The sequence below is a fragment of the Amblyomma maculatum genome, chromosome 2 (genome assembly GCF_055883805.1).
Source record: "Amblyomma maculatum isolate TAMU_Amacu chromosome 2, ASM5588380v1, whole genome shotgun sequence".
Lineage (NCBI taxonomy): Eukaryota > Metazoa > Arthropoda > Arachnida > Ixodida > Ixodidae > Amblyomma > Amblyomma maculatum.
In genome coordinates, this window is record NC_139345.1 from 135679602 (window position 1) to 135705057 (window position 25456).

At 47.1% G+C, this 25456-nt stretch overlaps 1 protein-coding gene across 1 annotated transcript in view; it reads right to left on the reverse strand.

The window, feature by feature from the left end:
* Positions 1–19651, reverse strand: part of LOC146199947 (chitotriosidase-1-like) — a 70437-nt gene extending 50786 nt beyond the window's left edge. The window contains exon 1 of the mRNA XM_084595307.1: positions 19440–19651. The gene's annotated coding sequence lies outside the window, so the exon portion shown is untranslated. The remainder of the gene's footprint in view (positions 1–19439) is intronic.
* Between the last annotated feature and the right edge of the window lie 5805 nt (positions 19652–25456).

Below are 25456 nucleotides of genomic sequence, written 5' to 3' on the forward strand. Positions count from 1 at the left end.
ATCCGGCATCCCTGGACAAAGCGATGGAGCATCCTAACTACTTCGTGAACCACTGCGGTAACAACAGTTGTTAGGTAGACAGGACGGTAGGACCAGCCCAAAAATAGTTCGCAATATCAATCTTAAAGAGTCCTAATTGCCTCCTAGACGTTCTGACACTAGATCACAGTGCCCACTGTTCTGCCTTACGATTTAGTCTACGCAATCAATTCTTCACTGACGGGAAGAACGGGAAGGGGCGAGTGTTAATGTAGCACGTGCTGAATACAAGGATACCCGGAGGTGAAAAAGAACAAGCACGTAAACTCCAAGACAGATCGCGAATATTTTCGTTCTTTTATTTAACATTCATTTAAACTTCAGTAGGCCGTAGCACTACTTCACTCAAGCATCACTGCCAGTGAACCTGATTTGCTCGAATCTCTAGTCACAGTTCTGCAGCATGGAATCTAGGAACATGTAATTACCGCCTGGTCGTGGCCAATCACCCCTGTTGGTATGGGTCAATTTGATGAGGGCAACAAGCAATTCTCACAGCACACTGCCGTCGCGGCTCTGTTCTCTGATTCGGGCGCAAGTGTGGGGATCCTCGTTTAGGCGACAATATGCGCACAAGGCTGTTCGAGGGAAACACCTACAATCCAGAAGATAAAGTGCAAGGAGCACACCCTGAGACAATTCAGTTTCAGTGTTTTAGATTAATATCTTGCAAACACGCCAATATGTGCATTCGTAGGTCTCATTCGTACGGCCTCTCTGTTTCCTCAATGGGCTATCTTTCAAGGGTAATGGTGGCTTATTTTTGCAAAAACTTCTATAAATCGCGTGAAAGGAGTACTCATACATTCTTCGACCTGCAAGGACGTTTAATTTTCAATTAGCTGTCTCGATCTGACACACGTACTCACCTTCTGTCATGAAATCGAGCCCCAAGTTCAAGACTTGCGAATCTTTCAAAAGAAATTGCATTAGCCTTTACGTGCTATTTAAAGTCGAGTGCAAGCACATATGGAAATGGCTCCATTCCGCTTACACGCTTCTCCAATTGACTCTACGAGTCAATGGTACAAGTCATTTGTATTCTTCTGCACCTGTAGGGTATAAACCAATTCAACTCATTCGTGTCCAGATGTGGGTTTCCGCCTTTCAATTTCCTTCTGCTCCTAACATCTGCAGTAAACCCGGGGCACACGCAGTGAAAAATGTTCTGAAAGTTAAAGCGAAAATAGCGATTTTATTGGTTAGTCTTCTGCAAGCACACTGTCATTGAGGTAGAACTTCAGCTTACATGAAATTCAACTTTTCAGAGTTTCGCTAATGTCTATCCGCCTATATTGACTTTTAAAATCTCTTGCCTGTCTTATATGCCAAAGATCCTTGTACCGGAAAAGGTAGCTGAAACAGAGATCAGCCACGTGTTAATGGCTTATGCACCAGATATGAAACGAGCCTAAGTATTCGCTGATTGATGCCAGTGCTGAACAGCGGCAGGCGAAAGGATGTTGCACGTGGGGGCACGAGAAATGGCTGGTTTTCTTCTTTGTGGTTCTTGGGGGCCTTTACGCTCGGGCAATTAGGTTAACTCGTTTTCTATTTTGTTGAGTGTTATCAATATCCGGCTGTTTGAATGGTGATGTATAAGGGGTTCCAAAGAGGCACACCACTAATTAAGGAAAGGACATTTTTTTTTAGGCGTCAAGGCTGCAAAGTAATGACAGTGTTAGCGGAGAGCAGAGAGCAGACAACTTGTGGCAAGTAGCAAGGTGGATGACAACGAGTGGTAAATAAAGTTCGTACTTTTTTCTTTTGTGCTTTGTTCCAATTTAAGGCTTGGGAAATGACTTTTGTACAAAACATTTTGACCGCCACGCAGTTTCCGGCTCACACTGCAGACTTTTGGTTGATCAAAAATTAAGACGGGATCATTTGAAATTTTTGAAATGCGCTGATGCGTGTCGTTTATAGTTTTTCATGTAAAGCGCAAGGGCGATATGCTATATGCGACGGCTATCAAGTGCAATCGTTGATAGGAGCAACGCGAAATCCTCAGGAGGAGCTGACTATGTTGCTCTGCTATTTGGTCCAATGAAAAGGGACACCACAAAAAGAAATTTAAGCAAAGCAAAAAGATGACGCATACGAGCAGCCTGTAGTAAATACTTTAAAACGATCGAACATCTTATGCTTGAATTTGATGGTATCCTTCCTCTAACCGATAGGCCCTAGGATATAGATACAAGCGATGGGGTGAATGAATCTGCAGTGGGAGCTAAAAAAAAAACGATTAGTATGTTGAGCGCTAAAAAGCGAACAAGGAACATTCAGAAGAGTACAAATAAACATTGAGGAAATGAAATAACGAATTAGTTGACCGATTTGCAACAACAGTCAAGGTATATAAGGAGGGGAGGGAATCCAACCATGGTGGCAGCTGCCAACACCTCGTTTAAAAGAGGGCGCACTTAAAATAAATCCAACCAGGATAGCTTAAAGGAGACATATAAATGCTACTTGGACCTGACGATGGTCATGTCGATATGTGCCTTCGTTTAGAGAAACAAGAAGGTAGGTTTCTCTCTCATGAGCAGGCAGGCGAACGTCAAGAGCTTAGAGGGGTTCCATATCTGGTGCGATGGAGCCGCCCCCTAGATGCGGACCGCCATAACGGAAGTGTTAAGTGAGTTTAGGTTGTGTTCTATTGCTCGCCGGCTTTTCTTATGGGCGACAGAAGTCTCGCCCACTTTTAAGCAACTGTCGGGCGAATATGCTTTTAGGACCTGAATGCACTCATCTGTCCGAAATGACTGCTCTCCTCAAACCATCCGAGAGATCGATCTGTAGCTCTTGTTGATCAACAGCCCATACAAAGAGTTTAGGACGCGAGAAACATCTGGATTAAAGAGCACCCTTCTGATACCAATTCACGTCGATAATAGTAAAATAATATGACTACAATTACAAAACACCTAAACACTTAGACTGAAAAGGGCAAGGTCATAATGCGCGTGAAGGAAAAACTACGTGCAGTCTTTATTCAATTCTTATTGGAAAATATAGTAGACAAACGATGACTTTCTAGTTAGGAGATTTTGACTGGTAAAACAAACAAGTGGCTGTGCCCAAATAATGTAACACAGGCTCATAATCAGCGCACCCTGCTTCAACTAACGCCACGCTGAAACTTGAATGTAAATTAAAATGGCAGTAGAGAAAAGAGCACCAAAAAATGCGATTTATGTTTTTTGCACAATATGTGTTACTCTAATATTAGATTATCTATGTCAACACATGAATCGCCAGCTTATGCAGAAGAATGATATGACCTATCTTTGAGAGCGCGTGAACATGGTTTTAGAAGTGCGTTCTTTCGTTATTCATTTTTGGACGTACAATAAGGAAATTCAATGCTTAGCAACCACATATTGATTACGTTTTAGAAATGATGCAGCAATCACACGTCCAGTGTGATTGCTGTTTTACAGTTGCTGAGATTCTATCCACCTTTCTAGGATGCCTGAGACAGTTTACGCAGGTAACAAATAAACAGCAAAGAAACACAATCTGCTACTAACACTCCTCCAAAGCGTTGGGCTGAAATTAGTAAAACGGCGATAAAGGATATACAAATTTTATAATAAAATTGGTTCACCATGTAATGCACTGACATGAAAAATCGCAATTCAAAACCAGGAGTATATAGAAATGTAACGGCAACATACGCTAATGCAGACGCGTTGCAGAGACCTCAGTCTCTCGCGCTCGAGAAAATATTCTGCTTTAAGATTATTTCAAGTACTACCGAATCAGTAGGTCCTAAAATAGGTTCACATTTGTTGTTTATAACATACATCTCCAGAACTTTGTTACGGTAAATCACTTATTAGCCTCTAGAACCGATGGTATGATTCCACTGGCGGAAGACTTTACGTGAGCGTGGAAATCGCATTTAATGCCGCACTATGGTCACCCGGAAGTGATATAACACGTCGAAGATACAACCATGGAAGCAACTGTGATAAGGAAGTTCCGAAAGCGGAAGATTAAAACAAAATAGCAAGGAACAAGTGCGAGGAAAAAAATCAACAAGAAGTTTCAATGAAACATCAGGTGCACCTATTTCGCACAGAGCAGGCACTGAAGTGCGATTATGGGAAAGCCTTTATTGCGCGCGAACCCGAGGCTCTCTATTACGCTACCTCTTTGTCATGATATGAAAGAGAGCGACGAAGGGCTGCAGCCAATGTCTCCCGCACTCTCAGTATTACCAGTTCTGGTGGAAAGAGGGACAAACATCTCTACCCGTGTGTTAAATCTAATGCAGGACCAGGTGGCTAACAGGCGATAGGTCCACGTCTGATTAGCGACCGACCGGAGACACGACACAGGAGTCGGAAATGAAAGGAAAAGGATTTAATTTATAACAAAAAATCAGCACATTTAAAACTGTTAAATCCTAATCCAAAAAAACAAGTAGCACAGAATAAACCGAACAGAATAACAGCATCCAATTATACAGATAGAACAATTTGGAAGGGAAGAATTAAAGAAGAGTTCCCAAGATGACAGTGTAGCGAGTGCTTAGCTGTTCGGGGTGGTAGTGTCCGATCCGAGGTGAGCGTCGTGCGGTCGTCGTCGGCTCGCCTGAGACATTTCTCGCTAGGCCGGACACCTTGCGACGAGCAGACGCTCCCTGGCTGACGCACCACACACACGCGCGGTTAGCGAGCACACCAGGACTACTTTCGGAGCCTCGATCCCGACTGAAGTCTGGCCAGACGCATTGTGCCGTACGCCCGTTAAGTCCCACTCCCCCGCCGCCGTCTGCAGACAGCCCGGGGCGTCGGACGGACGAATCAGCGGCTGTGGTAAAACGTAAACTCTCCGGCCGAAACGTCTCGCCCCGAGCCGCCGGCTGCACTCGCAGACGCTCGCATTCCGGGAAACACTGCTTTCCCGGAGTCGGGAGCCAGACAATGGGGGTTGGGGGACGGAACTTTCGAGACGGCGTCCCCGGCGCTGGGTTCAACGACCGCGTCTGGCGGTCGCAACACGGACGAATTCTGCTTCACCACCCCGGCGTTAAGAATGTTATTCACAATAACATTTCACACACAAAAAAAACAGTAGAATTTCCGCACGCTCGCAGAAAGCCACACAAGAATATTGCACTGAAATCATGTCACTTATAAAACAAGGCGCAATGCATACGCATAGAGCAATATAACACGGCATATCACATTGAATACTGAGAACAAAGAAAAAACACGCTGACCGCTAGTTGTCAGCAACGAATCGACCGGGTGCGGTGGACCCTGACGCCCGACTGAGGTAATCAGCCCCGACATTATCTTTCCCCCGTATATTCTGCACTGTGAAATCGTACTCTTGCAGTAAGAGTGCCCAACGGAGCAGTTGAGAGTTCATGAACTGCTCCTCGCGGATGTATTTTAGGGGTTGATGGTCTGTTTGGAGGGTGAATTTCTTCCCATACAAGAAAAAATTAAATTGCTTGGTGGCCCAAACGATTGCGAGGCCTTCTTTTTCGACTGCTGAGTAGGCTCGCTCCCGCTGCTATAGCTTCCTACTTGCGTAGGCCACGGGATGGAGCAATCCCTCTTTACTCTGGAGAAGTGCGGCTCCCAGCCCTCGTCAGAGGCATCCGTGCGAAGCACGAAAGGCTGATCAAAATCGGCCACTTTAAGCATGGGTGGCTCCGAGAGGAGTCTTTTCAATTTTTCGAAGGCGCGTTCCTCTCGGTCCCTCCACTTTACCCTGTTGGGCGCTAGCTTCTTAGTGGCGTAGTTTGGAATGAGGTTGGTTTGAGGGGTCCCAATATACCGACTGCGACCTTCCTGAATGGGGTGTCGACGAGAGGCACTCGTTCCAAGGAAACCTTCCGCACTGTGCCGCGCGGCGCAGTCTTCTGGCATATGTCACACGAGGCCACATATCTGTTCACGTCTTCATGCACTCCTTGCCAGAAGAAGTCTGCTAAATGCGATCAGTTGTTTTCTTTTTACCCAAGTGCCCTGCCATCAGCCCATAATGTGCAAGTTGAAGAACTTTACCATGGTATTACTGGGGCACTACCAGCTGGTTCGTCTTCGTTCCACGTTCGGGGACATACTGCCGGTATAGCAGGCCGTTGAGAAGAAGGAATGTGAACGAACCGCCTCCCTTGCACTTCGTCCTCTTCCCTTGCTTTTGGCTTCGAAATAAGCGAGGAGGCTGCTGTCTTCCTGCTGGTCCTGCCTCATTTGGTCGGGGCTCACATCAGGTAATTCCGTAGCAGTCCGTAACTTGTGGAATCCACCTTTGGATTTTCGGGCTGCTTGCTGGCGGGTTGTGACAGCTGTAGTGGGCATGACGCCCTGGTCTGGGCCCTTGTCGCGGGGAACTTCGTGCCGAATGGGAGTTTTCCTCATCTCTAAGTCCTCAGGCTTCCACGCAGCATCTGGTGCATTTGGAGGTCATACCCCTTTAATGTTTCCCAGGACAAGGTCAAATATTGGGTCCTCCATGCAGCCCGCTATAACTTCGCCTCGGTAGTATGGGGTGTCAGTTCTAACGCGGGCCTCCGTGACCAACTTAGCCGAACGGTCTACTAAGCAGACTGCCCGGTAGTCTCCAGTCATCTCCTCGTGTCTTATAAAGCTGCGCTTGACTATTACGATGTTGCAGCCTGTATCTCGCAGCACCTTCCCTTTCCTTCCGCCGATGACACCTTCTACAACGGGCAAGCTTGCTGTTTCTCCCGACGCGGTAGCCTTTACCATTGTGACGCGCTGCCCGTTTTTAAGTTCCAGATAACCATCCTGTATGCAGGCCGACACGTTTTTCGAGATGGACGAGTCATGGTTCCTTTGTAGAGGTGAGCCGCGGTTTGCCCTGCACTGCGCCGCAATGTGTCCTGGTCGTGAGCATATAAAGCACCGCGAGGACGACGCCGGCGCACGCGGATGTTCGGCTGCCTTCCCCGCAGCCATACCCTCTCTCTTTGACTCCCTTCGGCCGAAGTTGACGGCCGCTCATGCCATCACGTACTCGTCGGCTCGCTGCACCAATTTGTTCAGGTCCGTGGACTTATTCTCTCTTATGAATGTGACCATGGCTGGTGCACAGTTCTCTAACAGCTGCTCTGCAAGAAGGAGACCTTTAACCCCTTCATACGACTTTTCCGTCTTCGAAAGCTCTATCCACCTTCCCCAGTAATTCTCCAAACGAGAAACAAACTGCGAGGAGTTTCGTGATCATTCGGTGTTTCGTTTCGAAACTTCTGGCGGAATCCTTCCTCAGTTAACCGAAATCTGAGGAGCAGAGCATGCTTCACCTTGTCGTAGTCGAGTCGGACGCTGGCGTTCTGCTGAATACACTCAAGGCTTCGCCCGTGAGGCATGTACTCAGAGCAGTGGCCCACTGATCACGTAGCCACTGCTGCGCTTCAGCGACACGCTCGAACCGCGTCAAGTACGCATCAAGGTCATCCCCTTTTTCATTAGATGGGGCCATCAATTTTTGCGAGCGAACGACGAGGGGTTGGGATGCCATCCCCGACGGGCTGGGCTCACTGGCTGAAGTGACGCTAACGTCAGCATTCGCCCTTAGTTGAAGGAGAGCTATTTTCTTATCAATTTCCTTGAGCTTCAGCTCGGAACGCTCCTTATCCATTTCATAGCGCTCTTTTTCGCGTTGATGTTCCAGCTTACGCCGCTCGCGTTCCGCCGCCCGCTCTTCCCTCAGAAATTCGTGAAGTTCTGCTCCCTGGAGACACAGCTTCTCACCAAGCGCCACTAAGCGTTCTGCTTCAGACATCACACTTACACAAAACAAATCAGACGGAAAAAAAAATTACGTGCACGCTGCTGTGCCGTTGCCTCGCGGTCAGGGCTAATTGAGGTTAGCGCAAGGTCCTGTACGCGGACGCCAGTTTGTCACGATATGGGAGAGAGGGACGAAGGGCCACTGCCAACGTCTCCCGCACTCTCAGGATTATCAGTTCTGGTGGAAAGAGGGACAAACACCTCTACCCGTGTGTTGAATCTAATGCAGGACCAAGTGGCTAACAGGCGATAGGTCTACGCCTGATCAGCGACCGACCGGAGGCACGACACAGGAGTCGGAAATGAAAGGAAAATTATTTAATTTCTAACCAAAAATCACCACATTTAAAACTGTTAAATCCTAATAAAAAAAAAAAAACAGGTGGCACAGAATAAACCGAACAGAATAACAGCATCCAATTATACAGATGAAAGAATATACATCATAGAACAATTTGGAAGGGAAGAATTAAGGAAGAGTTCCCAAGATGAAAGTGTAGCGAGTGCTTAGCTGTTTGGGGTGGTAGGGTCTGATCCGAGGTGAGCGTCGTGCTGTCGTCGTCGGCTCGCCTGAGACATTCCTCGCTGGGCCGGACACCTTGCGACGAGCAGACGCTCCCTGGCTGACGCACCACACACACGCGCGGTTAGCGAGCACACCACCACCGCCCCGCCGGGGTGGTGCAGCGGTAAAGACGCCCGACTACTGTGCCGGAGTTCCCGGGTTCGAACCCGACCGCGGCGGCTGCGTTTCGATGGAGGCGAAACGAAGAGGCGTCGTGTGCTGTGCGATGTCAGCGCACGTTAAAGATCCCCAGGTGGTCGAAATTACTCCGTAGCCCTCCACTACGGCTCCTCTTTCTCTCTTTACACTTTCATTCCCACCCTCCTCCCTTCCCCTACGGCGCGGTTCGGGTGTCCACAGAGCAAGTGTGACAGTTACTGCGCCTTTCCCTTCCTGTGAACCAATTTATTTAATTTAGCACACCACCACCACATTCGGAGTCTCGATCCCGACTGAAGTCTGGCCAGACGCATTGCATCGTACGCCCGTAGCGTCCCCCTCCCCCGCCGCCGTCTGCAGACAGCCCGGGGCCCCGGACGGACGAATCAGCAGCTGTGGTAAAACGTAAAGTCTCCGGCCGAAACGTCTCGCCCCGAGCCGTCGGCTGCCCTCGCAGACGCTCGCATTCCGGGAAACACTGCTTTCCCGGAGTCGGGAGCCAGACAATGGGGGTTGGGGGACGGAACATTCGAGACGGCGTCCCCGGCGCTGGGTTCAACGACCGCGTCGGGCGGTCGCAACAGGGGCGAATTCTGCTTCGCTCTCTTAGAGCGCAGCTCTTTGGCGTCTATTCCTGGGACTGCGACACGAAACCCAGGAATGGTTGATTGATATTTCGAAAGGGAAAGGCGATTGACAGTTACCGCGCCTTTCCCTTCCTCTAAATCAATCAATCATTCCTGGGTTTCGCGTCGCCGTCCTAAGCGCCGTCGGCATTGTCCCTCGTAACCAGCTCTACTTTCACTCCCACCTTCCTTTCTTACCTTACTCCGCGATTCAGGTATTGGTGTGGCTGTAGGAAGAAGGAAAAGAAAATGCACGGGCCTGCTACTGGCTCTGTAGCTGGACCACCTTCGCTGCCTCGTGCGGACAGAATATAAAGTTGAGAAGAAAAAAAAAGAACACGGAGAGAAAGACGCGCGCCGCAATTGCCGTCGTCCACCACCGAAATGGAGGTGGGTGCAATGACAGCCTACAACAAATAATAATTCGGTGGCAGAGTAGCCCCCGCCACAAGCGGCGTTGACCTACCTGTGCCAGTCCCATCAGGGCCAGGAACTGCCACGCTTCACCACCTCCACACGTGATTCTGGTATCCACAGAAACAAGTGTGACAGATACTGTGCCTTTCAATTTCTGTGAACCAATTATGAAAGGCATGCTTCAAAGCACAAGTGGGCTTTCACTCCCACATTCCTTCCTTCCCTTACGGCGTGATCAGGTCTCCAGCCCCGCCGGTGGTAAGACGCCCGACTACTGTGCCGGAGTACCCGGGTTCGAACACGACCTCGGCGGCTGCGTTTTTATGGAGGCGAAACGAAGAGGCATCCGTGTGCTGTGCGATGTCAGCGCACGTTAAGATCCCCAGGTAGTCGAAATTACTCCGTAGCCCTCCACTACGGCTTCTCTTTCCACTTTCGCTCCCACCTTCCTCCCTTCCCTTACAGCGCAGTTGCGGTGTCCACAGAAAACAAGTGAGACAGTTACCGCGCCTTTCCCTTCCTATAAATAAATCAGTTGAAAAGGTAATCAGGTGACCACAGAAAAAAGTGTAACAGATTATACTGCGCCTTTCCATTCCTGTGAACCAAACATGACCACACTTAATACACATTGCAAAGATAATTCATGAATAATGCGAGCGTCCATATTGAACTGCTGGTTGGTTGGTTGGTTTGTGGGGTCCCAAAGCGACTCAGTCTATGAGAGACGCCGTAGTCGATGGCTCCGGAAATTTCGATCACCTGGAGTTTTTTAACGTGCACTGACATCGCACAGAACACGGGGCCTTGATTTTCGCCTGCAGCGAAAACCTGCCGCCATGTCCGGGATTCGATCCCGCGTCCTTGGGAGCAGTAGTCGATCACTGTAACCACTGCACCACCCCGGGGGGGGTCATAACGAACTGCAGGGTAACATATGCAGTAACAGTAAATTCACACACTGAGAGAGAAAAGCATATTTCGATGTAGATTTCGTATATATAGCTCAGTTCAGTTCAGTCGGTCAGTCGTGTCCGACTCTTCGTGACCCTATGGACCATGTCACGCCACGCTTTCCGGTCTCTCACTATCGTCCTAACATCACATACCTTAATCTGCAGCGCCTCGAGGATGCCATCTAACCATCGCGTTCGCTGCCTACCCCTTCGCCGGCGACCCTAAACCTTTCCCAACATCAAATCTTTCTCCAGCGACTCCTCTCTTCTCATCAGATGACCAAAGTAGCTGAGCTTTGACTTTAGAATTTGACCCTCCAATGAGCAGTCAGGGTTTATTCTCGACAATATGGACTGATTTCATCTTCTGGCAGTCCTAGGAACTTTCAAGAGTCTTCGCCAGCACCACAATTCAAACGCGTCAATTCTTCGGCGGTCAGCCTTTTTCACAGTCCAACGCTCGCATCCATACATCACAACTGGAAAGACCATAGCACGAGTTATACGAATCTAGGTTGACAGACTAATGTCTCTGCTCCTTACTAGGCGGTCAAGGCTAACCATTGCTCTCTTTCCCAGAAGCAGGCGTCTCCTAATTTCATGGCTGCAGTCTCCTTCCGAGGTAATCTTGGAGCCCAAGAAGAGAAAATCTGTCACAGCTTCCACTTCTTGTCCCTTGATGCTCCAGGACTTGATAGGGCAAGACGCCACGATCTTTGTCTTTTTAATGTTCAGTTTAAGCCCAAACTTCTCACTCTCTTCTTGTACGCGCATCAGAAGTCTCGAGTTGCACTTCACTTTCTGACATTAAAGTGGTATAATCTGCATATCTAAGGTTGTTGATACGTTTTCCAGCAATCGTCACTCCAGCTGAAGACTCGTCCAGACCGGCCTTCCTCATGATGCACTCTGCATATAGGTTAAATAGGCAGGGCGACAGTATGCAGCCTTGCCTCACTCCTTTCTCAATCGGAAACCAATCAGTAAGACCATGCCCAGTTCTGACTGTGGCCGCTTGTCCTTCATGCAGGTTCCTGAGGAGACAGATGAGGTGAACTGGAACTCTCATCTCTTGGAGAGCTTGCCACAATCTGCTGTGATATACGCAGTCAAACGCTTTCGCATAATCAATAAAGCAGAAGTAGATGGGTTTTTTGAACTCTCTTGCTTTTTCCATGATCTAGCGAAGGTTGGTAATTTGGTCTCTAGTTCGTCTGCCCTTGCGAAACCCAGCTTGCACGTCCGGAAGCTCCCAATCCACATACTGCTGCAGCCTACCTTGGAGGATTTTCAGCATCACCTTGCTAGCATGCGAAATAAGCGCGATCGTGTGGTAGTTGGAACAATCTTTGGCACTGCCTTTCTTTGGAATGGGGATGTAAACTGACCTCCCAATCCTGTGCCCACTGCAGGGTTGTTCAAATCTTCTGAGATAATGTATGCAGAATGTTAACAGCGTCATGGTTGAGGTTTTGAAGCAACTCAGCTGGAATGCCATCAATTCCGCTAGCTTTGTTCTTAGCAAGGCTGGCTAAGGCCCATTCAACTTCACTCTTCAGGATGCCCGGCTCGAGATCAGTAATCACAACCGTCTTATGTTGGGTTTGCACATTCGGGTCCTTCTTGTAAGTTTTTCTGTGTATTCCTGCCACCTCATCTTTATCTCTGAGGCTTCAGTGAGGTCCTTGCCTCGTTTGTCCTTTATCACGCCCAGCTTAGCACAGAAGCTTCCTTTGATTGTCTTATACAGAGCTCTTGTGTTCCTTAACTGGCTGTTATCCCCAACTGCTTGGCACTGTATGTTCAGGAAGGCATTCTTATCTCTCCTTGCTATTTTCTGAAAATCCACTTTGAGAACCTTGTATCTTTCTCTTTCCTCCATAACTTTTGTCATCCTCCTTTCCTCAGCTATTTGCAAAGCCTCTTCAGATAACCAGTTTGCTTTCTTGCATATCTTTTGCTTTGGAACTACCTTAGCAGCAACTTCTTGTATTATATCACGAACATCAGTCCACATCTCTTCGGGCTCTCTGTCTTCTAGATCTAATTCTTGAAATCGATTAACCACTTCCACAGCATATTCTAATGGAATTTGACAAGATCATACCTAAAAGGCCTTCTAGTTTTCTACGTTTTCCTCAATCAAAGCTTAATTTTGGCAACAAGAAGCTGATGATATATATAGCTAGTTCAAGGTAAAATAACCATCGTTTTTCAAAACGTCTCGAATGGCATCGTTTCAGCGTTAACTTGGCGCCCGGTCCTGGTTTTCGCGTTGTTGCCGTCGCCGTTGCCCCCCGTAACTAGCTCCGTAGCTTGGGCAGCCTCTCCCCCCCCACCCCCCTTCTTTTTCCTCCGTGGCGGCGACCATGTGTGTTCGATTGCTGCGCGCGATCTTGCCACACTATTCGCCGCGCATTTACCCTCTCCCCCCCCCCCGCCCCCGTCTTCCTGCGAGGCGGCGAGGGCGTTCGGTTGCCGAAGCGCCGGCCCGCTATCAGTGGTTCGCGGTGCGTGCACCTCAAGCCGAAACACAGAGCCACGTTGCGTCGACTCGCTAGCGACGTCAGCGGCATAAATCCATCGCTGCTATTTCTGGCCACACGATACTTATGTCGAAAACCACAGACGCATCTCTGTTGAAAACTTTTGTAGGTTGCCGTCTGATACGCTTATACAACGTGGGTTATGATATTTGCGAAGGTTCTTTCTTCTCGTCTTCAGCTGGTGGCATTGGCCTCTTCGCCGCGCAACGTTCCTATGGGCCTGCGCGCTGCCTCCATCAACTTCTCGATACCTTAATTGATCGCTTACTTCCTCCGACCACAAAGGTTCCTTCATGACAATCAAGAACTGTTAGTCGAGTGTTCCTTGAAGGAATATGTGCGAAAAATACGTACATTGTACATAGAAGTCTTGCTCAAATTTTTTTGCCTGAATAGATCGAAGAATGTGAAACAGCTGATGAGCTGCGCTCAAATTTCGCATTAGGAAGCAACGTAATCGTCCTCAAATTTTTTTTCTCTTTTGAAGAGGAAGCTTCACTACGCCGGCCAGCTCGAACCTTAAGCGTCAGTGTGGCTGGCATGCCTAAAAGAGCGTCCACTCGGGCCTTTGTGTGGGAGGGTGGCAGATACAGCCTGTCATGGCATTTCAATTCCCTATGTCACGAATTAGCGTGGTAGTGAGGGATTTATTAGGAAGAGGAAGTGTAAGAAGTGTTTCCCTTATGGTGTTATAGTGATATTTGATTTCTTTTTTGTATTGAAGAGTAGCGTCCCACGTGGGTGGATAAGGCAAAGAATCCCAGGCGCCCGGTGTTGCAGTTCGCAAATACGCATACTTATACGCATACAACAAAATACACTCCTTGCTCCTTTGCGATCAATTCCACACCGAATAAGACATTCCCTCGCACGCCTGAATTGTTCTGAACACTATGCAAACTTGGAACATCGCACGTTTTCATGCCCTGTCGCTTTTCAATCACCCCATTTTTCTCACCCTCCTCCCACAGAATGGCGGGCTTCGTTAGCCTCTGACAGGCTGAAAGACCAGTTGGCCTTGATGACTCTGTCCCAGGATACCATGCACTCGTGAGCATCCCCAGGCTGTGGCAGTCCCTGCTCGGCTGACGTATCCTCGAGGAAATAATTGGGCTGCTTCGTTGCCTGGGTTACCCGTATGAGCGGGTACCCATATTAATTGAATAGGGTGTTCAGGTGGAGGGAGAGAGGCAAGTAACCGGAAGGCTGGGCCAGAGATCCTACCGCGGGCAAAAGCAGCTGAGGACTGGGCTTTGGGAGTCGCTCGGAAGTACCAGCTTCCGACCACAACACGTAGCCAAGAGCCGACCCGTCACTAGGATGTAATCACATAAGGCTCCCAACATTGCGTAGTTTTTCACTACCACCACCTAGCCCAGGACATTCTTGAGGCTTAATAGTGCGTTGAATAAAGTTGTTTTCTCTTCCTCATCCTCCTCCTCCTCCTCCTCCAATGCTACGCCATAAGAAGCATGAAGATGGGTTGGGCATAAAATGTAGGTGAACTTTGATGCGTTTAACGAAACGCTGGTAGTTTTTTATGAAACACTCGGTCACCAGTGGTTAAAGCTTTAGATCCAAATTTGGTTCAGCAGTGTTGACCTCATGTAATTGTTGTTCATTTTCCTCCACCAAAACGCAGCCGAAATGAAGGAGCGTCCGTGCGGTGTTCAATGTCCGTGCACATTAAAGATCCCCAGATGGTCTAAATTACTCCGGAGACCTACACTACAGCACCACTTTTTCAATTTCCGCATTCACTCCCACCTTCCTCCCTTTCCGTACGGTGTGGGTCAGGTGTTCGCAAAGCATTTTCAGGATTTGGTGCATGGTTGAACAGATACACAGATGCCTCCCGAACTAACGTGGGAGCGGCTGCTCACTCAATTGAGAGCTGTAGCTATGTAGTGACGCATATCCTCGGTCCTCACATAGATCGTCCTCCTACAGCGGCTCTCGAGACCCTGCCAATAGTTGCTAGAATTCAAGACCTCGCACAAGCACCCCCTAACCCTTCAGGATATACCATATACAATGATTCAATACAAGCTATACGCGCCATTCATACGGGTCACATTCCTGAAGCACTGCAGGATAATCTGCGCAGAGCTCTCATCAAACTGCTACCCAAAACTGTCACACTGAGGTGGATTCGTGGCCACGCTGGAATCCCAGGCACTGAGGTAGTGCATCGTCTCGCCTGCGAACTTCAACACCGGGCGCCTGGGATTCGCTGTCCTTATCCACCCACGTGGGACACTACTCTTCACTACAAAAGGAAATCAACATTCACTATGACAGCATTAGAGAAACTCTTCCTACATTTCCTCTTCCTGATAAATCCCTAACTACCACGCAAATACGCATTCTTAGACACATACAAATAAATATACTGCTTACTCCTGTCATATCGTTTCTATACCAATTCAGACATTCACCCGCATGCCCAAATTGTTCCGAACACTATGCAAACTTTGAACATTGCACGTGTTCATGCCCTGTCGCAATTCAGTTATCCCACTTTTCTCACCCTTCTGCCCCAACGTGGCAGGCTTGGTTAGCTCTGACCAGCTAAATGATCAGTTGGCCTTGGTGACCCTGGTCCAGGACATTCTTGACGCTTAGTATTGCGTTGAATAAAGTTGTTTCCTCCTCCTCCTATCAGTGCCAGTATGAAGGAAAAACTTTGCCCGGAGTTGTTTTATTTTGAAGTCCCGCCCGGATAGCCAACGATGGGATGAAAACGCATTACATGCGCTATAGACTATAGTGTGCTAAAGAATACCTCCAAAAATATGTACCTATTAGAGGACGGTGCAGCTACACATCTTTTAACATTTATATGTACCTTGAAAAGGCACAAGGCAAACTGAGATAATGGCTTAACCGTGACAGGATGTAACACTGAAAACATGAGATGAGGAATCATGAAAATTAAGGACACGATGGGTACACTATGTAGTGGCTGGCTTGCTAACTCACGATACAGGAGTAGAGAGTGCAACAATAGTGAAGGAATAAAAAAGGATGCAAACACAGTGCCTGTGTGTGCATCCCCATTTCTTGCTCCTGTCACTAATTGCGATGTATGCTTCTGAGCCAGTAGGCAGAATCAATTTCTTAAAGTAGCTATTTTTGAAACAATTTGAGTAAGAATATAAAGGTGTGTGTGCCACACACGCTGTTCACAAGGTATTTTACAAGGACCAGGTGATTACTTGAGCATTTTTATAGATTTCTCATCACATGCGTTTATTCCCGCATTTCACATAGACATTAATGTTTCCACATTGCACATCAAAGACTGGTCTTGCAAACTAATCTGTAAACCAATTTGTTTATGTTAACAGAAAAAACAGGACTGCAGGAACTGCTAACATGGGTTTGCTGTTGGTGTCCATTTTGTGCCTCACAAAGCAATCAAATACCTTACAAACTGCGTTTAAAAGTTTGTGGACCTTGAATAAATAAAACAATTAACTTAGCGACAAAACTTTGTGACTAGCTCAGTGGTGCTTGAAGGTTTCATAATCGGCGCGTCCTTTGCACGTGGAGTAGTTCAAGCTTCAGCTTTAAAGTCATGAGACATACCTTATTTTACTGACTTTCAGGGAGTATGAATTTGCAGCAATTCTAAAGGCTGGCCAAACGAATTGAGGTATGTCAGGCCGAGGGTGAAGTACGTGGTCAAACACAAGAACAAAGCTTGTTCAATGCTAGTTCCATCTGCTAAGCGAGCAGTATGTTTCCCCGCATAACTGGGTTCTTCATCTATAACAAGAATTTCGCGGTCCAGTTGAGCAAGGAGCCATTTCTGGCGGTTTATTCACCAGAACCACGCAAGCTGAGACTGCCTGGGCGAAACACAAAGTGTTGATTACAAAAATTGCTATACGCGCTGCATGCGTGCAAACTTACGCGAGCCGCCCGACAGGACGAACCTGCCTCCCTCTAGCGATTCCCGAGACAATATAATTGCACCACTTGAGCCTGGGTAGCGTTTCACCGGCGGGCCTGAGCGGACTCGCTCGCCTGTACACGGACGTGTGTGCGCTTGTTTGCCACGACTGATCAGCAAAGTATCCAAGCAGCGTTGCTCGAACAGGACCTCATTGACGTGTACAGCGTGCAGAACGTCAGGAACTGGGAGACCTGCTTCGAAAGGGTTGCGCGCTGTGCAGTAACTGGACAGAATATACCTGCATGTGAATAATGTGTGACAAGAAGCATGACCTGCTGTTTGTATACTGCATGCCACGAAGTGTCCGTGAACAGAAACTGTGCATGTAGATTGCGCTCTAGTGGACGGTACGTCGCGGCCTTTTGTGTTTGTTCTGTTCGGCTGAGCAAAAAAGCCCAGCAGTCCTCTATGGTGGGGCGTGTCAGGCAGCGGTGGTCCGTTTGCTAATGTTTCGGTGCGCACGGAGGAAGCCAGACAGATGGAAAGATTTAGCGGCTTCTTGACCGAGGCGCGGCCGATTGCACAATCCCGACCATCGCGCTGCGTTTCCTCGCCCTTGTCGACATGGACGACGAGGCACACTGACTGACGCGTGCATCCCTCCGCACGGACCTGGCCCTCGTTCTCACTTCGCGTCATTCTGAGCCGCGCGTGCTGGCGATGGCTTCTCTTAGATCTCATGTCTCTTTAGCGAGCAGGGGGAGTGGATCATAGCTTTGGCAGCGATATATGCTGTTTGCGCTCCTAAATTGGGTCTGGAAGTTTCGGCGCTGGTTATTTGAGGACACGCCGCGCAGGTTCTGGCTCCATTCGTCGACGAAGCTAGCGGTAGCAGGCAGGTCCCGACATTGAAGTCATAAAAATAGTAATGCGTACTTGCTGCTGTTAGCTTCAGAGCTCGTGGAGCTGCGGTTCATTTTGTTCAGTCTCTTTTTTCAAGTACAGCCTCTCTTTCTTTTGTAAATAAGTTTGCTGTACCTTGTGTTTGTGTCATATAAAGTTAATTTTTGTTGTGTTACTTCAGGTTCATTGTCCTTGCCTCATTGTCTGTGTGTTTGAACTACACGTCGCCGGCCGAATCGACCAGCACATTGACGAGCTGCTGAAGAATAGAAGACAACAACGAACCTGAGATTTTACTCGTCTTTTTCAATTTTTCAATTATTTAACTTAATGTTTTGGTCAGTAAGACAGTCTAAACATTCTTGATTACCATCATCAATCATCGGCTTTTGATTTTGGGCATTTTGGCACATTTAAGCAACTCTTTTCAATTTGTTAACATTTTCATTTCCTTAAATAATCAACTAATTATAATGATTTCATTAAATCGTCATTGAATATACAATCACCCAATAATCAATACAAAGACAAACTATTACGATAGGATATTTTTTGTACTCAGCACCCTGATATTTCCGATAACCGTTGCCGACAGCAACACCTAAGGCTTTTCAGCCGAACAAGTTGTATAAGCCGTCGCTTAAAAATTACTTGTCATGCCTGTTGAAGTTCCTTGCGCCACAAGTGAGTGTCCTCATAAAATACAACCTCCTAATGGCAATGCTGCATTGGTCGCCAGTTTCACGGCGCATTTGAGCCACATTTATTTATATTCAGTGCAGTTGCCTCTTCGCTGCCCATTTATATACTTTTGCCACAGTTGAAGGATCCATTCTTGAAGAATGATGTTAGAAAGACGGAGTTTAACGAGAAATAAAACACAGCTGTGAGAAATATACACAACCACTACCACATGCACGCAAAATAAATCACTTATCGACTAGTATCGGGAGTTACCAAGGAGATACCTATATATAATATGGTGAGATGAGGAGATCTACTTGTGCAGTACATATCCAATTCAAAAAAATATTGAGATCCTAGTTAGGTACAACTTTAATACTACAGACCCAATAGTAAATTATTGGGAGCAAAACTGATCGAACAATACAGGTAAAATGCACGCACAATTCAATGTTCTTTTGTCTTATAGGGATTAACACAGCAACGCTACCGAGACTATAAGGGATGCCTTTGTGGTCATCTCGGGAAATTTGGACCTTGAGGGGCTCTTTAATTCACTTCGCGCAGCACATCAAAGACCAGTTTTGCATCCATTGGAAAGCAGCCGCAGCGACCAGAATAGAACCGGAGTACTTGCATACAGCAGTCTTCAGTTACAGCAGAGACTACGCTTCCAATAGGGCTGCTTTCCCGAAAAAGTTTATAACGGCGAGAAAAAAAGGGCACCTTGAAAACCGCAATATATAATGAATGAATGCGAGGCGGCTTGGTTTGCGCGAGTTAGGGAAACGATGCTAGCTGTTTGTGGAGAGCCGTCGCGATCGCAAACAAAGCGCAACGTTTTCATGCAGTCAGTACTTACATAGGCACTAGGCCGTCTGCAGGGCGTCGTGTCGCCCAAACCTTGCTTGTTCTTGATTCGCTTCTAACTCACATGAGGCGTCGCAGTCACCATAGTCCAATTTAACGGGGCTTCGAAAGCAGTGAGGTTTTCTCGTGTTAGGTGCGACAAGAAAGTAAGAGCACTCAGGACCGCAAAAAAACAAAAACTTATGGAAGATAAGGCGTCTCAGTTGTGGCCATCGAGAAACGTGTCCATGGCTTATCGTGATGAAACGCTTCGCTCCGCTTTAGTTGTCCCGCGCGTAAGCAGGTCGCCGTGCGTTCCTGCTGACGCCTACCGTGTGCGCACTTTCGAGTTTCCTTAGCTATCTTGCCATCTTCGGAAAGCTCGGGCGTCACGGAACAAAGCGCACGGTCATGTCTGCCTGATAGTGGCAGGTATACTGCATGTTTAGTGTGCTTAGGGAAAATGAACTTTCTGTGGTAAGCGTTGTGAAGAGCTTTTTCGAAGCGGACGCTCACTCACGTACGATGGGTAATGTGACTGGCACGTTGTTTTAGCGTGAACCACGTGGTTGCAGTGCCTTGTTTCTAAGCGTTCGTTCACGCAACGTTCTGGCTGGAACTTGTGGAATAGAGATCTTGCTTTTTGCTCCACCGTTTTTGACCCAATTAAGTTTATTTGGCTGGGTTTAGGAGGTTTAGCAACAAACGAACTTGGCCTGTAAAACGAAGGTCTCCCCTTCCCACCCACGCATATGGCGGCTTAATTTAGGCTTTCATCGGTGTATACAGTGGCCACCGCCGTTGTGAATGGGCTATCGAGGGCATCATACACAACTCTCGGGTTGCCTGAACTGGAGTAGTAATTATTGCTACAATCCAATCGTGCCAGCTGCGTTTGAATATAGAAGCGAAACGTAAAGGGCGCCGGTGTGCTGTGTCATTGCCTCCGCGGTTATATCCGGAAGCGCACTCGAAGTTTACCGCAGATGCACGGCTTTACTAGCCCGCGCGCATATATTCAGTCCCCAGGTGGTGAAATGAGGGGCTCCCTTACAATGCGGCGGGCCGTCATTACTTTAATTCGTGAGTATAAAATACCATATGTGCAGAATCTGTCCACGGAATGTATCATCAGAGAGTGTTTGCCCGCATCCTCAAAATTTGGCCGCCTGGACTCACAAAAGTTATCCTCGTTCACATTTAACCAAAAATGGCGTTCAACTAAATAGTGCCGTCCAAATGTGGGTGGGCCACACCTAAAGCTTGGCCACATTAAACCCCGAAATTTGTCTTCGCGCAAATTCGATGAGCGGAAGCTCAGGGAAAATTAATTTTCACTTAATGAACGAAAAGAGAGGAGATATTAAATCAAGAGCCCATAGCGCAATGATGGTAAACAAGCAAAAAGAGGTGCGGAAAATGCAGTTACGAGGTACATTTTTGTGTTTATGTCTTGAATAGTGCGGGCTTGAAGATGTAATAATATGTAAGGAAAATGAACAACCTGGGCCGGTTAGAAATACAGAGTGCGTTTTTAAGAGGTGTAAGATGTTCATAATTTAATACATTCGGTAAATAGTACCGTATCACCTGGCCACCGTATATTAGTTCGTGTGTATGGCACCTACCACTGTTTTGATTTAACTGCGCTGTCAGCGATGTGACGTAATTTCTCAGCTGCAATTTCCTTGAGTTAAATGCCGTTTTTTAGTGCGTAGCACTATTAGCCGCTATCACAAATTTCGCCGATGTCTGTCCGAAGCCGCTCACTATCTTTTCGTGAACTTGAGTGAAGAAAGAGAAGGTGGCGACGAGCACGTCGCGCGGCTAAGATGGAGCGGCCGCATAGCTGCCGCAGTAGCCGCTCTCTCCCTCTCTGTCCATCTATCTCTCCGTGAACTTAAAAAGGAGGAAGGGAAAGTGGGACGCCAGCATTACGCGACTTAACACTAAGGGGCAGAGCGGCCTCATAGATGCACCCAATGAGAGATATGACAGTAGAGAGCGGTGTGTCAGTTGTAGCCGTGGCGGCCGTCACTGGGAAGCGTTTCACAAGCGTGTGTTACTCCGGAGTGAGCAGTCGTGTGTCGCTCGGGCATTCTCAACTTCGGCATATCTCCCCTCGGGTCAGTCACTCCGCAGCCTTCACAGACAGCAGACGTGCACGCGCGATGCTCTCTGGACCTCGGCTCCGAGTTAACTGGCCGCGTCGTGAACCTGCTTGCGCTTACATACGCGGCCTTCATGCGCGTTTCCCTCTCTCTTTCTCTACCCCTCTAGTCTTACCCCAGCCTTTTCGGCCGCAGAGCAGTGCATTGTGAAGAGGTACATTGTGCCCATTTTTGTTCATTTCTGAAGGTGGAATAGGAGAGCTGAAGACGCGGCTGCAGCGCAGGTTCGCCGTGCTTGACGTGCTGAAGTACACCGGTTAAGCATTGCTACGCATCTACTTCGCATTTGATTAACTATGGAAATCGTCCATAATTTTTTTTCAGCGCTGTCTGATAGATTGATGCATGAACTGAGTTATATGGATTAGCAACTGGGTGCGAGGTCAGGTTCGCAAATACATCCTCCTGCGTTCGTCACAGTCAGCATGTATACAAGTACGCGCACAGCTGTTTTGTGCAATGCGTGTATTCGTCTTGCTGGCAGCGGTTGTTGTTCCCCAAAGTAGGAATAGTTTATTAGTGGGGAAAATCTGGAAACAATAATTTTATGCTTTGCGATGGGACAAAAAAGTCAAGTGCTAATACCTCTTTTCCAGCTATTCATCTCAACTCCACACTTCTAACACCATTTTGATAGTACATGCGATTATGTACACGAATATTTAGTCCCTCGATTCTCTGGATCATGAATATTCACTTGGCTTTCTTCGACATGGAATCACCACAGCATTTCGGGCCGTCTGGCAATATTATACGAACATGACAAATGTATTTAAATTCAGCTGTCGAAGCGGCTTCTCCAAAACCATATTCTCTCGGTTGCAGCTCTTGTTTTTGTCATTCTACATTACTTAATTCTGCTCATAGAAATTATCTTTGGAAGGAGTAGTCACAACTCGCTACAGGCTAAGTCTTCATACTTCATCTGCTGGTCCGTTCGGCACTCCATTTTCACGTCTAATATTATTTTTCAAAATGTCTAATTTTTTGGGCTATCCCGTTTTGAAGATATATGTATACACAAGATAGCAATAGCATAAGTTGCAAAGCAGAGCCCGATAACAAAAGAACAAGGATTGGTTCCTCTTTATACCAATTATGAGTGTCACCAATCTGGGCTATACTGAGGGCTCCATTTCAATGAGGTAATTTGTCCCAAATTCCATGCGTAACATTTACCCTTTATTAGTAACTGTGACAGCACCTCAAGTAATTGAGCTCTTCTCTTGACAAACATTATTGGGCATTATTTGTAGTAAGTAGACGTCAAAATGTTCAAAAATATCCTGGGAAGTAATGAGAGGCCAAACGTCCACTTGTATCAGTGTGGAAACTTCTACAATGCAACTTTTACAAAATGTATACTTTGCTTCTCCTGCTACTGTGATTACTGTTCCACATTTCGCAGCAACGGATAGAATGCTTGGCAGAGAACCACACTGCTCCATGGCTACATAGTCAATAATATAGCTGTAAAAGAATGCGGCCTTTTCGCTAATGGCTGTACAAGAAATTATTTTGAGGCTATGAAGCTTCTAGCATCTAAATAACAAACAAATGTAAAGACCACGAAACAATTCATCTACATTCATACCATAACATACATTTATAAAGTGCAGCCTTTGTCAAAGCTGTAGAGAATAGGGGATCTGCTTCTGAGCCATTTCGTGCGACTTGTTATGCATTTTCTGTATTCCGAAACTTTCGAACTTAATATTTTTTATCCTAGCCTCTAAAATGAAAAATACCTCCACATTTGCTAAATTATTGCCACTACACGGTTGCGAAGCAGGCCCTTGGGCTTACACGTTTGACAAAGCATGTGCATACATTACAGAAGCTCTCCTACCCACATGCCTAACATGCCGCTTTTGTTACCTTTTCTTTATGTTCTTGTATGTCGCCAAATTCGCTCCGCCCTACGCCACTCTAAAAGACCTTCTCGACAAGCTGCCTAAAAGCATTGAAGGCTACGATCTCCTTGGGAACGAAAACTGGTCCAATTACGCAGGTGAGTGATGAGGTGTACTTTATATCAAATAACTGTCAGTGGTCTTCATGCTTTGTTTCCTCAACAGACCTTTATGTCGAAAAACAGTGTGGTCATGCTGCCCCCAAAAAAGAGTGACATTGGACAAAGCACTGAGTAGGATCACTTCCTCAACAAACGATGGAAACGTGCAGTTATTCAGTGATCCAAGTCCGCAGGGAGAGTGGAATCTCCTTACTTTACCTATAACCACAACTCTTCATCAATGAGGCTCTTCTTAAGGACAAGCAGCCCATACTTGCGCCTGGTCAATCAGGCAAATTAACGCCACTGCGAATTGTCTCATCGAAGTTACCTATGCATACGCAGCAAGCCCGGATGCTACGTAGGGATCACTTCGCCTTCAATCGAACGACTTTATTCGCGCACAACGCAACACGGTAGTAGAGTAGCTACAGTGCTTACTGTGGAACCCAAGGATGCGGGATTGAATCGAGGCCCACGCCGGTTGCTTTTCGATTGAGGCAAAAACCAAGGCGCCCGTGCACACCTACAGCTGCTCCCAAGTCACTGGCATCTGCGAATGCTTCGCTTTTTGTTGGGTCGAGCAAACTGGCTATGTGTCTGCAGACGATGGCTTGCAGGGAATCCTTCTTAGCAAAGATGGCGCCGCTTGCGACTTGCACCCCGAAGTGCACTTTGTGCGCTTCCTCAACGGGGCCCGGATGGAAACAGAACTGCAAAAAAAAAAAAAGTTTTTTCGACGACGTTCACAGCTTGCTGCTGCTGCCGGCAAGAAATACCTAGCCTCTTCGCACAATATTCGTTCGATTAAGGAGTTATTGCCACTACTTTGAAATGACCTATATCAATGGCATAGCACTCTTGATCACTCGACACTTGGTACCACACTGGTAAGATATGGACAAAGAGTGGATTAGCGCAAAGGGCAGTCCAATTTCGGAATTCTCAAATTTAAAACTCATTAATGGTTCATTTGGGTATGTAAGCCGGATCTTCAAAGCAAATACCTTTCCTCTTTCTTCGAGTTTTGTAAAATGCTTGGAACAACAACTTCGAAAGAAGTTTTATTCCATGAAAGAATAATGCTTCCCATTTCAATTATCTTCCTAGTTTTAGCGCAGTTTTCGTGCTTATAGCGTCGCATCATATACGTCAGGTCTACTTTCAACATAATCGTTATAATATTACTGTTTTCGGACCATGCACTAACTATAAACCAGCATTTAAAATATATCGCAAGTATGCGCTCTATAGTCCAATACAATTTGCATTTGCAGTAATTGGCACAAATATTTTCAGCATGACAGAATGTGTGTGGTTCGTGGTTTGGATTTTATGGCTAGCGAAATAAAAAGCTAAACATCAAAGTAACTTAAAAGCGCGTCATTCGATGCTTCTGGAATTGTTTGCTGTCGTGGAATATTAAAATCAGATTATGTTACTGTTCAGCGAAGTAACATACAAGCCGCTTATTTCTACTAATAATTTGCAACGGCTGTTTCTTTGAGTCATATCCTACTGTAGATCGAACTTTTATAACTTTCATAAAGCAACACCATTTTAACGAACGTCCTTAATAGGTTGGTTGGTTTGGTTCGTGGGGTTTAACGTCCAAAAGTGACTCAGGCTATGAGAGACGCCGTAGTGGAGAACTCCGGAAATTTCGACCACCTGGGGTTCTTTAAAGTGCACTGACATCACAGAGCACACGGAGGCCACTCCGTTTCGCCTCCAACGAAACGCAGTCGCCGAGGCCGGGATTCGATCCCGCTACCTTGGGCCCAGTAGTCGAGCGCCGTAACCACTGCGCCACCCCAGGCGGGGCAAACGTTCTTAATAAGTGCA